This window comes from Leptinotarsa decemlineata, unplaced genomic scaffold (genome assembly GCF_025532065.1).
Source record: "Leptinotarsa decemlineata unplaced genomic scaffold, Ldec_3_MD MMD2_tig00000882_RagTag_RagTag, whole genome shotgun sequence".
In the NCBI taxonomy this organism is placed as follows: domain Eukaryota; kingdom Metazoa; phylum Arthropoda; class Insecta; order Coleoptera; family Chrysomelidae; genus Leptinotarsa; species Leptinotarsa decemlineata.
This window is the reverse complement of record NW_027412556.1, coordinates 2,004,804-2,019,297: the sequence shown is the minus strand read 5'-3', so window position 1 is coordinate 2,019,297 and position 14,494 is coordinate 2,004,804. Positions and strand designations below refer to the sequence as shown.

General features: G+C 34.5%; 1 protein-coding gene across 1 annotated transcript in view; it reads right to left on the bottom strand.

Annotated features, from left to right (window-relative positions):
• The window catches only part of Notum (palmitoleoyl-protein carboxylesterase notum), a 46,113-nt gene that overhangs the window by 12,413 nt on the left and 19,206 nt on the right, over window positions 1-14,494 (bottom strand). The gene's annotated exons all lie outside the window — the stretch shown is intronic.

The window sequence follows — 14,494 nt, the reverse complement described above, 5'->3', positions numbered from 1 at the left end:
TTAATTCACGCTTGTAGATACAAACTGGAAAAAAGCATTCGAAATAACTACTTTCAAATACGAATATTGAATTACACGGAGTTCATTGCATTTTATTAAACTTGTTTGAAACAGACGGCATACCCAGAAAGGCTACACAATTTGATATATAATTTCACTCACTGTAGCTGTAGGTTGACCTTTCTCTTCAGAGAATGTTAGAAATTGCTGTTAAGAACTGTACTATGGAAAGATACGCTTACGCGGAGATATAACGAAATCAGTTGAAAAATTAATCAGATTAACCGTATAATTGCCGCTTTTTTGATGTAATGATTCATCATCCATTCATTCAAAACAATATGCACAGGAGGCTTCTTTGTAAAAGAAACGCCGACAATGTTTCGTTGTTGAGGACAGGACCGGCTTCGGATTTGATTGCAAGTTACATCCAAAAATTCATGAAGTCAAAAAAAATCAGTTACTATCAATTATTCCAGTACGTTTGAACAGATTTTTTTCAAAGAACCGACAGGAAGAAAAAAACAATTGTGAGAATTTAATAACATAAAATACTAAAACGACATCAATGCTTAGATGAGAAATTACGATAGTGATTGACGTTACATTCGTTTGTTCAAAACATATTCATTTCTCTGATATACTAAAAATCAATGATAATTCTACTAACATTTCATTAAAATCGACAAATTTATCGGTATATAAATTACACTTTATTTATTGATTTGTAATACAATACATAGCCCAATTACAGAGCAGGAAATAACAGAGTATAATAAATACATCACAAACAAGTGACTGTAAAGTCTACAAACACTACAAACAATACAAACAAGTGACTATAAAGACTACACATTTTATATCTATTTTAGGTGACAAAACAATTATTTTAGAAAGTGGGATTTTATATTTGACAATTTGCAACTAAATATATCTAAATTATCGCTAACAGAATTTGTCACTTTACACATGGTATGGATCGGAGAATTCTCCAGAACATTTGTGTGAGATGTTTTTATATAGAAAGTACTCGGGTGTCTGGAACAGATTCTAGGAATGCAAATATTAAACTTTTCCAGTAATGTTGGACAGTCAACTATGCTTTTCATAATTTTATAGGTTAGTGCAACATCATAATATTCACGTCTTTGTTCGAGACTGCAAAATTTGCAGCAATTCAGAGTGGGTTGTTCCTATTGGAGGATAAATGCCATCGGTTTTTAGGCTTAGCAGTTTTGAAAATATTTGTTGAATTGCTTCTATTCTATCAATGTGATATTGATAAAAGGGGCTCCACACAACTGACGCGTATTCTAACTTTGATCTTATGAAAGCTTAAAATAAAGTTTTTAAGGTCGAAGTTTCTTTGAAATCACTACTGTTACGTGCAATTAATCCATACAAACGACAGGAGGAGGTTACAACATTATCGATATGCCTATTAAATGATAGTGCAGTGTCAAATGTGACGCCAAGATCAGTAAATATTTCTGGTCTCACCAGGGAAACGTTTTCTATTGAATAATCAAAGATCAAGATATTCGTTTTCAAACTGTAGGACATGACCTTCCATTTATCCGGGTTCAGTGACAAGTTATTTCGATAACACCATTCTACAACTCGTCCTACGTTTGCTGAGAGGTTCACACAATCATCTATGTTCTCAACGAGGCAGCATAGTTTTAGATCATCGGCATATAAAAGAAAATACACATCTATAACATTTGCAATATCATTAATGAAGATGTTGAAGAGCAACGGTCCCAGATTTGAACCTTGCGGAACACCGGAAGAAGCACTATATTCGGTAGATTTGAAACCATTGAGCTGAACATATTGTTTTCGATCCCGTAGATAGGCTACTAGTTTGTTCAGTAGAATGCCATGGTGGAGCCTGTCGAATGCCTTAAAAAAGCCTATGTAAATAACATCACACAAACACACAAAAGTGTGTTTTTTTGTAGTGTGTCCCCAGTAAACACTTTACAATATCCGACTTTCAGACAAATCACAATACTTCTTACATTGATTGGTACTATATTTCAAATTATAAGGAAACCCAAGATCATGAGTATAGATACTGTTTAGGAAGATAACTGTATGCGTTCCGTGTGGGACTCCGTTAGTTATATGTCCGCAACTAACTTATTGGATAGGAAGAACTACGTAGTACCTTCAATTTTGTAAATGTTCAAAATATGTATTTCCGTTAACCAGCTGTCGCATCCCTACTATCGGTGGGGTTCAACTTCAAGAATCTGTTTTGGATTATCTCTAGTGGTTTGATGTGTATTCGTAGGGCCCCATCCTATAGACCTAGTGGGTTCACTATGTCTCAGAAAATATAGTATACACACGGTGGATTGAATATTTTATGGTATTTTGATAAACTTTATTCAACTAGATAATGCGTTATAATTGAACTTTCAATGTGTGCATAAGTACACACACTCTCTCTTTTTTCTTCAGTTGCAGTAGCATTTCCTTCATCTAGGCTCATTTATGGTTGATATAAAAAAATCATGTATTTTTTCTCAATGCAGTTATACGATCACAGAGCTGCATTAGTAACAATTTAGACAAATCAAAATAAATCAATTCCATACACTCTCTCTGCAAGTCTATGAATTTTAAACGCTAATTATCTACATTTTCTCTAAAACCGATTTAAGAAATGAAAACAAGATCTCCTTTCGCTCTAATTGCCAAATAATAGCTAGATATAAAAACGTTTTAAACGGAACGCTTCTTTGATGTGATATCCCATTTATATCTCCTCCCAAGAGCAGTTATTAGTACCCACCAATTATTACTTCATTTCGGAGAGCAGGTATTGAATAAATCCACAACAATTAAAACTCTTGAGGTCGGCCCTGGACTCGCCGCCTTTGATCTAACCAGTTTTCTTTCAAATACTTCATTTATAAGGAGATATTTCAAGTATTTAAATCAGCCGGTTGCTCGTGATATTATGATAAAATTAAGACCATGAGTTCAAAAAAGGGTTATAAATACCTACCAGGCATATAATGACAAAACAGTTCTCGAGAGATGGTAATCGAAAGACGTAATAACGTTTAAATCGGTCTATCTTGAGAACGAGGATCAAATAGAATTACTGTGAAATAACTGTTTCAACAGCCTGAAATTATTTGAAGTTTCTCAACACTCAGAAGGAAATTAATACTCAGCAGGTCTTTAACCCTTGAAAAAAATTTTCATTTTGGTTTTACAAAATTATTCGTTTTCATCTTACACTTTTGGAACAGAATTGCTTTGAGTTCAACAAGTGTTTTTACAAGCAGCATAAACAAAAACAGAAACAACAAAACAAAAACCAATCCCGAGGCTGGACATAAGTGCTAACTTCAGTCTAAGGCCGGGGATTAACAGAAATGTCCACCCCAATCTACCGCTTGGAATGACATAGCTGGACATAGCAGATCACTTCCAACAGCAATGATACTTTCTGCGGCGAGCACCAAGAGCTCTGCCTTGAATAAAGGTAAGGAACCGGCTGCTCCTGCAGGAAAGCTCCCTCACTTGTGCACCTACATGGAGGGAACCCCAAGAAGGTTGTAGAAGCCGCGCTATGACAGTAATATCGCTGCACTTTCCAAGTTTCTTCCAGTAGCTAGGCAGAGCAGCGTAGAAACGAGTTGTTTTGATGTAGGGTGTCACAAGTTCCAAAAATAATTGCATTCTGTTTCGGTTATTGTTGAACAACTGGTGTAATCTTTCGCACTGTTCTCTCTAAGATGATATTAGAGATTGAGGTGAGACCACTTCTCTTTCATGAAGGCATTGCTTGTCCATTGCGATCTTTTTTCTTCATCAAACTCATGTGATACAACAATAGCAGCTGCAATCTTCAAAGAACTGAACCCAATTGTTGGAATGAACTTGGTTCGTCGAACCAAGTTCAACGATCTACGTATCGGACCCAAGGTCCATGACCTTGGATCCACGTGTTGGACCCAAGGTTATGGACCTTGGATCCAACACGTGGATGATGATTTGTCATTTTCAACAAAAAAAGAGTAAGGTAGAAGAGTTGGTGTTTTATCTAAACTACAGATCCCCAAATACAAGTGATCATGAAGTAACATGTTATTGTTAGGTTTTTAGTTAACAAAATTGTAACACATGTTTCACTGTGAATTTTACTAGTTCGGATTTCCATTGTCTAATATGATAAGAATCTATGAAGGAACAAAGAAAATTGAAACAAATAGCCAAAATATCAATTATATATGAGTAATAAAACGTGAAATGAAAATACAATAAAACGAATAAAATGAAAGAATGAACAATAAAATAAGGAAAAGAAATAAAAATAAATAAAAAAATATTAAAAAAAGTCAAACCAAGTTACTTCACAATGTTTCGATTGTCTTCGGGGGCTTTCTCGGGCATATTCATGAGTTTGAACTGATGAATCAATTGAGTGATGAAACATGTGTTGCGGTTAGTCCTTTGCTTGACTTTTGAGGGTTGTTGTTTATATAGAGACTTTTGATGTTAATCTTCTAGATTAAAGTTTATAAAACAGTTCCGTGACAAATTTTTTACTGATCTTGGTTTTTTATCTATTCATTTTCAATACTTGATCGTGTTATTTCTCCTGCAATATAATATCATCATAGCATCACTTATACTGTTAATCTCAACTATTTTATTTAAACTTTTTTATTACATTATCATTATATTATTTTAACTATTTTATTATATTTAAATCAACATTTATATTTTTTGTGATGCAGTATTGTCTTCTATCGTTTTATTTGTTGTATTTTGTATTATAAATTGATGGATGTAGCCGTTACTACGTGGTAGGAGATCATAATGAAAAGAAAAATGAAAATTTCTATGTTCTTTACCACTTTTATTTGCAACTAACGTTACTGCAGTTTCGTCCTTTATGGACATTCTCAAACTTATACAATAAACTTATAAAATACTTATAAAATAAACTTAAACAATAAACAGTAACGTTGTTTACAAATGACAGTGGTAAAAAACATAGAAATTTTCATTTCTCTTTCCTTTTGTATTATTTTTATTACATTATACTCAATTGTTTTCGAAACTAGTGCAGTAGCACTTATCGTTTAGGCACTCTATTCAACTTTTAAATAAATATATTCTTACTCTTGTGATTAAAGTTATAAAAGTTATCACATTCTGCCAATTGGTCCAAACTGAGATGCATAGCCTGCTAAAATAAAAACATTTTTCTCCGGCAGGGAAAAGTAAAATGGGGAAAAATACGGAAGTATTCCAAAAAAAGGGTTGAAATTGAAGTTGAGGTTATTGTTCAATCTAATTTTAAGATTAATTATCAAAAAAAAGCTTTGACTTTTGAAATATATGTTGGAATGTTACTTACTATTTATACTATAATTGAAATTATATTTTATCTTTTTTTTGCAAATACACTTTTTAAAATTGATTGGGTGTGAATTAAGAATATGATAACGCAGATATTTGGATAAATTAATCAAAAAAAAACATTCATGTAATTGATTTGAAACAATTTGTTTCTGGAAAGTTTTCAGGTTGCAATGTTTGCAGAAAATACTACTTTTCTGCACGCCTGTAGAAATATATTTAATGAATGACAGAGAAAACCAAAGGAAATCAAGTATTGCCATTGAAATTTATGGTCCTTTGAGCTATTTTCATACACCGTATGAATCTGATAAAATATATAGAATCGCCATATTGAAAACAATGTTTTCGTTTAAATGTTATATTATTTCTGAGAATTTAGTGCCGACTATTATGGAATTTCAGTATAGAACTTCAAGAAAACAAAAATAACCAAAATCATCCTGAAAGACATTTTTCAACGAGATTCTTCCAGGGCCATCTCAAAACGGCCTTTTCAAAGATGCGATTTAGTGTCGCGTCCATCATTCCGAATATTCCAAAAGATTTTAATTTCTGTATTCTCTGTTCCGAGAAATCCATTCCCCAGATAATAAAAACACTAAAGATTTTTCACGTTACGCAATAAGAGTGTCTTAATTGTCAATAAATTTTCAAAATACCTGGTCATTATATAGAGGCTCAAAGGTGCCGACGAAAGGGAGATGTATTGGTTATAAACAGGCTGACCGTGGGTCAAGTAAATTTATTATTTCATAAAAGAAGTATAAAAGAAGTATCTGTAATCTAAGTGCAGCTGCACTGAATTTCTTTATCAGGTACCTCATTATTGCTGGTTTACAATTTCCCCAGAAGTCAAGTGACAGACAGAGGTTTAGAAGGTTATAAATCTGTTGGAATTTTCAAGAGCTCGTTGGCCGAGGTAATTGGGACATATTAAACCATTCTGGTTTTCACTTTACTCAAAAAAATATTTTCCAAAACCCTTAGAAAAGTGTATCGAAGATGATACACATATTTACATGGATATTCCTTACACAGCTAAGAAGCTGAATGAATAAAGAGTTGCATATCATGTAAAATGTTGAGAGTACTTAAAAATGCATATCCCGAAATATGTGATTTTTTCACAACTAATAATAATAATCTTTGACAAAAATTGTTTGAACAAAAATATGTTCACTACTATCAATTTTAATTTCGAAACAGATGTATACCAATTTTTCTACAAACGATACAAGAAACGCGGCTGTAACCCTCAAAATAATTCACTATGTAGAACGAAACAGGCCAATGCAACCCTTCTTCATCACGCGCGTCGCATTTGTTCAACAGGTCGGTTGAATTTATAACTCCTAATACAATCATTTGAACTGTATGGTGTAAAAAGAATGCATTTCATGTGGCCATTATTTTAAACACTGAAAAGGGTTTAGTAAGCTTTGTAAAATACATTATGACGGAGACTTCCAGTTTAGATCTTATGCAACCTTCCACTGATTACTACTCACATTAAAATAGATTGAGAATGTATTGATGTATCGACATACTTTTTGCAAATAGACGAATTGATGTAGTAATTTTCAACAATCTCTTCACATCTAACCGATTTGTTTTAGTTGCACACATTCACATTAATTTTTATTGTATAATATAATACAAAGCCTCGATTCTCTATGGTTCAACTTTAAGTAAAAGGTTGTGCTGCAGAACACTCCCCTAATGCACTGGTCTCAGATGCACACCGCATCATTAACATTATTAAAGTTGCTATTGAGTTGAGAAATTTTAGATCGTGCAGTACCGAGAGTGCCAAATAATTGAGCATGAATAATCAATTGCCAGCAAAAACCATTTCGAGAGAATGGAATGCGGAGAGATACTGATAGCTGAAACTTATATCATTATCGAAATCGAGCAGTTATCACCATTCAATTAAATAAATATTTCAGATTAGGAGAAGTAGAAAACAATATCATTTATCCGTCGATAAACCACAGAAATATTTGTATAAATTCTAGCATTTTTGAAGTTGCAACAAAAGCACTAGCCGGTGTAAAATTTGTTTGAATATGGTTGACATTTTTTTTGGTGGATCTTAGGTATATACACACAAAACCAACTCGCTTTGAACCCTGAATTACATATCCAGCCATTAACCAAAAGAGGAAGTGTTTCCTAGCTGATTCAGACTTTGTAATACGAAGAAAATTCGACGAGGAACTGGACCACAACAGGAAAGATGTTCAGCAGAATGGTTACTTAAAGAAAACTGATGAAAAAAACTTTGGTTAGAAGACAGCAAAAAAAAGAAGGAAGAGAAGCACTAGAATCTGTTCCAGATCCAGTCACGGCATCAACAGATTCCATAGTCTGTAGACTATTTCAGCATTCAACACAGAATCTCGAAGGAAAGTACCACAAGAATATTTGTGTTGGATTTTTGGATTTTTTCTGATATTTTTCACCACGAGAATTTGAAATTGACTTTCACAAACAAGGTGAAACACTGTATTAGGACAACTGAAAAGACCCCAATATATCGGTATCCATTTGTCCACAAACCCGAAGTGGAAAAAACGATTATTGATATGCTCGAACAGGACATCAATCGACAACATACTCTCTGTGATCCTCACATGTTTGGCAGTAGCAAAAAATGCCAATGACTCTGGTAAAAGGATATGGCGAATAGTAATGGACTACAGCAAAATCAATCTGTTTAAAATCTGTTTTTCCGTTAACCAGCTGTCCCACCCCTACGAACGACAACCCTCAGAAGTCGAAACTTGTGCGAGCTAAGGATTAACGAGGTCTTACCTTTTTAACGTGTGATTCCTAACACGGGTTGGACGATAGCAAGTGAAGATCGATCGTTCAGACTAGGGCTTGAACCACCGACCAACACGGCAGTGAGTGAACAAATCACCCACGCCGAACCGCTTGGCTACCGACCCCGAAATGCATAAAATGAAATGAAATGCATAAAATGCAACTGAAATGCATCCAGACGTATGTGAATGCCTTTTGGTCTGAAAAATGCCGTGGCAACCTTTCAGCAGATGATGGGTAACGTCTTAATGGGTTGCAAAACGGAATATGCCGCTTTTATATGAACGACATAATCGTCTATTCAACTTGTCTACGAAAGCACATTGTAAACCTCAAAAAGGTATTTTAAAAACTGCGTGAAAGTAATCTGAAAGTCTAATTGGATACATCTGAGATTGTTAGGAAAGGAGTAGCTTTTCTCAGACATGTTATCACCTTAGAAGAAAACAAATTCTAATAAGGTAACAAAGGTTTTCTTGGATTTTTGGGAACTATCTGCATAGATTTGCACAATCCTCATTTTCACCTGGTTGAGAAGAAATTTGCATATCCAGTACAGCTGAAGACTTTACGAATATAAACTTTCGGATTCGGATATGAATATATAAAAAAAATTCTTTCGATTTCAAATGTGGTTACGGATTTTATTTCTATGGGGGTGACTACTTGTCCACGACTATTAGGTCAACATTTTTTTTTTGAAAGGTCATATCAATATCAAACTTACGAAAAGTTGTTGTAGATAATATCCTGAAAGTATTTACAATATAATGAATCACTTGGAATATAATGAACAACTGGGAATTTTTTCGTTAGTTTTTTATTTGCCCTGATTATTTTTGTCACAAGCTACAATAACTCTTCAATCAGCACGGTTGATAGATGTTTTTTTCTTCAGTGATTGGTGTCCCTTGGTTGAACTAGCAAATCTAGATATAAGTGGTAGTGACCGCATAACATAAATGAGAGGCCGCCTTTGATCTATCAGAGTGGTGAAACATGGGCGTGCATAAAGTTTGTTCTTGGGATGGAGGAAGTTTTACACCAAACGATAACGACCACCAATTTGATTCTAGAGAACAATAAAAAATAGATAATAGCACAGGTGAACGTACTTTCATGATACGAATATTTGAGCTGGTATACTCAGAAAGTGTGATCTTTTGAACTAGGATGATAGGAAATGATTCAGAAGACCTTACTCAGAATCAGTGATTGGTGTTGTTAACACCAAAATCTACGCTAAATCGCCAGGGAACCAGATTGATGCATTTAAATCATACAAACCATCTCTTCTTGATCTTTCACTAACAAAAGATTAAAACTTCGTCAATACATTTTTTTTCGAACCCCTTAAAAAGATAGACGGTAACTGTTCCAACATTTGTCTGAATCTAAGAGGATATTCAAGAATATACTTTGATCCTATTACTCAATGCAGATGCTGTTGAGGATATTCTTTCCTGAAGTAGTAGAAGAAAACAGCAACATGAATTTTCTCAAGGTCAGCCCGTTATTTTAAACTTACTATACTGGTCTAAGATGGGTCGTCCTTCCTATCAACTTGACTTCAAGAAAGTTTTGAAAATATATTTATGAAAAGTTTTCTGGGTGAAAAATTAGTCACATCACGAAATTAATGACAGTGCTTGAGGAACAACTTGTATGGATTTCAAAACCAAGAACGTAAATAACGTCCAACGCTAAGAATAATTATTCCTCACATCAGCTTTCAAAAACTCGTTCAACTTCTCAATTCAACATGAAGTCGAAAAACTCCCAGAATCAGTTAACCTAGAAAACAATCATTTATGCGGAGGATTACTTTCATTGCAGACGTAATATTTCTCTTAATTAGGGTGGATGTAAGGAAAAGTCCTCTCTGCTGGGGACTTTAGTAATTACAAATTAACTTTTAATTATGATTGAGTTTCGCTTCAGACTTTCAATTTACTTGGCATTCACATTAAGGAAGGGATAAATCGGTATCTCTCGTCGAAGTTGGAATTGCTTTTAAGCAGTGCAGAAATGCAAATGGCTTGGAATTAATTTCAGGAGATTTTACCACAAAATGGTCCACTCTAACTCGTTTACCTATTTGACAAAAACTCGAAGAGGAAAGAGTTGCCAGGAAGTAATTGTCTCTATTGAAAACAGAAGAATAAGTTAATCTGTGATTATCCTCGTCAAACCATGGCGACTGTGAGAGCAAGAACGATTCCTATTATGGGACGTTAGGTAAGGTTAGGTCAAAAGTGAGTGGGTTAATTCGACTCTCTACCGCAATCCGCAAGGGTTTATGGTGGCTCACACCTATTTCCACTCGATCACTCTTAACGAAGCCGATCAGTTTATATGGTGAGTGGTCTTTCATGTAAGATGGTTAGCTCTGCCAAACTCTGAAAACCTGATTCGGTCCACAGCGGAACAGGCACAAAGTATGTGCTCTGCTGTTGCATCATTTTCCAAATCCAGGCGACACACACTGTCTTCCGACAGTCCGAGTCTCTGTATATGATGATTCAGATGACAGTGACCTGTGAGAAGATATGTTGAACATCGTAGTTCATCCCTACTGTAGTTCAACAACCTGAAAGATTTTGCTAGAAGTCCATAAAGTTTCTTGTCATCCAGGTGTTCAATGTTTGTTTAGCAAAGCCTAAAGCGATACCAATGACAGGTTCTGATCGGATGAAGTAAGTACGTATAGCTCCTTTCTTGATGCAAGTGGTCAGGCACCTGAGGAGGATTGAAAGACATTATCAGCATGGGTGAAAAAAAGTGGCATAGGTAGTGAAGGAGAGTCCTTGGGAGAGGATTTGGAACTTTGGAACTTTGTTTTGAATGATTTATTTCGTCTTCTGGACAGAAATGGATCTAAAGTACTATGCCATGCAGACGGCTTGGTTATTTCAGCCAGTCCATGCAGTAGGTTATAAACATTATAAGACGGACTGGGAAAGGAGATTGAGAATATTCAAAACTTCGAAATGGAGATGGGTGAGTTAAATTGATCCTGGACTTGGTTTGATAGACAGAGATCGGAAAACTGCAAAGACTTGCTTGATTAAGAACAACAGGATCAATAAGAACCACTCCGCCAATATTGGAAACACTCTGAACTTCGAGATGAAATGATACAATCAAGTGATTCACTTGACAAAGCTACTCTGCTAGCGAAACATGTGATATATTTTTCAAAGGAAGATACAATTAACAATCAATCAATCAATTGAGTTCATCATCCGATTTTATATCTGAGTAAATCGTATTAACGTTTCTCCACGAATTTCAATTGAATACACTAAATAAAGTGTTTACTGTGTGCTACAGGGTTCACATTTGGGGCCACTGCTCTTTGGTATTCATTTGAGAGATATAAATATTGTAAAGCCCAGTGGATCTACGGATGACTATACAAAATGACGTTGACAACTTCGCAGAAAATAACAAATGAGTCAACTGTATTCGTCAGTTGGAATACTCTTGGAATACATACCTGTTGGTGGTTAGAAGAATATATGTCACATGGCCTATAATACGTTTTAAAGTTTTATATAACTTTCTAACTCTTTCATTGGAATTCCTACCTAGAGATCCATTTCTTCATTATTGTGTCTTTCATTTTGTTATTAAGGGCCTAAATATGATTTCATTAATCCCATCTCGATCTTTTAGTCTTTGTTTTAAATCCTTGCACCGTTTTTATCTTTATGTTTTTGGTATTACTCCCTTATTCAGCTACAATTTGATTCAGATCTCGTCTTCTAGGGGGTAAAATGGATGGAATGGAAGAAAAAAATGAAATAGAATAAATAATAAGAAGAATCGCATTCCATTTGGTATTCGGTTTGCAATATTAATCATCGATATTTCCACTTTGTACTAAGTAACATTTAACTAAATTCTTACTGGTATTAATTTCATGCATACCGTTCTAATTATCGAGGCCTTTGACGATACGCCCCTGGACTCCGGTAAAGGAGATCCCTTCGCCGACAGTAGCAGATAATAAGAGGCTGTACGATTCTTTGAAGTTGCCGCTATTCACCTACACTGTTTTTAAATTAAATTACTCATTCCATGTTATACCTCGGGTTATTTGATAGCATTTCTAACCTCAGAAACTCGATACTCTTTGCGTGTTGTTTTCCGGTGGATGAAATGCAATGTTTTGTTTTTAGAAGTGCGGTTACGTTTCTTGACGAACTTGAGGAATGGAAATTTGAAACTGGATTGAGAAGTATTCTGAACCAGTACTATAATATGCTTTGGAATAAAATATTACACTCAACTTTGAGCATGCGATATGGAACCACTGAAGTATTTGATTAAATTGATTCACGTCAGTTTATATGTGAAATAATTGGCGTGAAGTTATCCACAGATTTCTGGCCACACATACTGTCGAAGAGGAAAATAAAAATCTGTGGTTGGGATACGAAATTATTAGCACCCGTACTAATATCTGTGGCTAGAAATAACCATTCACTATAGGTTGAACGTGAAATTATTAGGACTATTTGGTGTAAAACTTTTTCATAGAATCTTGAGTAGATTGACGCGTTGATAATCGTTTTCTCATCAACAATACAAATTTAGGGAAAAATGAAATTGGAAATATTAGACTTACTTTCCAATACCCCATATAAAAATGATATCCGATGATGTGCGTCCATCAAAATTACACAACTTCCATAGTTTCTTGAGTAGATTAACTTGGTGATGACAGTTTTCTTGTCATCTAATCAGATTTCAAAAAAAAAATTGTTGAAACAATCAGAATAATTTTTTGAGATTCCTTGTAATCATGAAAATCACACAACTCCTATAGAATCTTGGGTATATCAATATAGTGAAAACCATTTTCTTGTCACCCATACAGATTTCGAGAGAAAAATTGTTGCAACAATCAGACTCTCTTTTTAAAACACCTTGTAGAATTGTAACCAGAAGATGTGCGTTCATGAAAATTACACAATTGTTATAAAATTTTGGGTAGATTGATATAGTGAAAACCGTTTCCTTGTCACCCATACAGATTTCGAGAGAAACATTGTTGCAACAATCAGACTCACTTTTTGAAACACCTTGTAGAATTGGAACCGGAAGATGTGCGTTCATGAAAATTACACAACTGTTATAAAATTTTGGGTAGATTGATATAGTGAAAACCGTTTCCTTGTCACCCATACAGATTTCGAGAGAAACATTGTTGCAACAATCAGACTCACTTTTTGAAACACCTTGTAGAATTGGAACCAGAAGATGTGCGTTCATGAAAATTACACAACTGTTATAGAATTTTATGTCGATCAATATAGTGAAAACCGTTTCCTTGTCACCCATACAGATTTCGAAAGAAAAATTGTTGCAACAATCAGACTCACTTTTTAAAACACCTTGTAGAATTGGAACCATATGTTATGTGTTCATGAAAATCACACAACTCGTATAGAATCTTGAGTAGATCGATAGAGTAAAAACCGTTTTTTTTTGTCACTCATGCAGATTTACAGACTCAAAATATGAGTCTGATGCAACAATTTTTCTCTCGAAATCTGTATGGGTGACAAGAAAACGGTTTTCACTATATTGATCTACCCAAGATTCTATAACAGTTTTGTAATTTTATTGAACGCACATCTTCTGGTTCCAATTCTACAAGGAATCTCAAAACATGAGTCTGTTTGTTGCAACAATTTTTTTATCGAAATCTGTATGGGTGACAAGAAAACAATTCTCACTATATCGATCTACCCAAGATTCTATGAGAGTTGTGTGATTTTCATGAACGCACATCTTCTATTTCCAATTCTACAAGGTGTTTAAAAAGTGAGTCTGATTATTGCAACAATTTTTTTCTCAAAATCTGTATGGGTGACAAGAAGAAAACGGTTCACACTATATCGATCTACCCAAAATTCTATAACAGTTGTGTAATTTTCATAAACGCACATCTTCTGGTTCCAATTTTACAAGGTGTTTTAAAAAGTGAGTCTGATTTTTGCAACAATTTTTCTGTCGAAATCTGTATGGGTGACAAGGAAACGGTTTCCACTATATCGATCTACCCAAGATTCTATAACAGTTGTGTAATTTTCATAAATGCACATTTCCTGGTTCCAATATTACAAGGTGTTTTAAAAAGTAAGTCTGAATGTTGCAACAATTTTTCTCTCGAAATCTGTATGGGTGACAAGAAAACGGTTTTCACTATATTGATCTACCCAAGATTCTATAACAGTTGTGTAATTTTCATGAACGCACA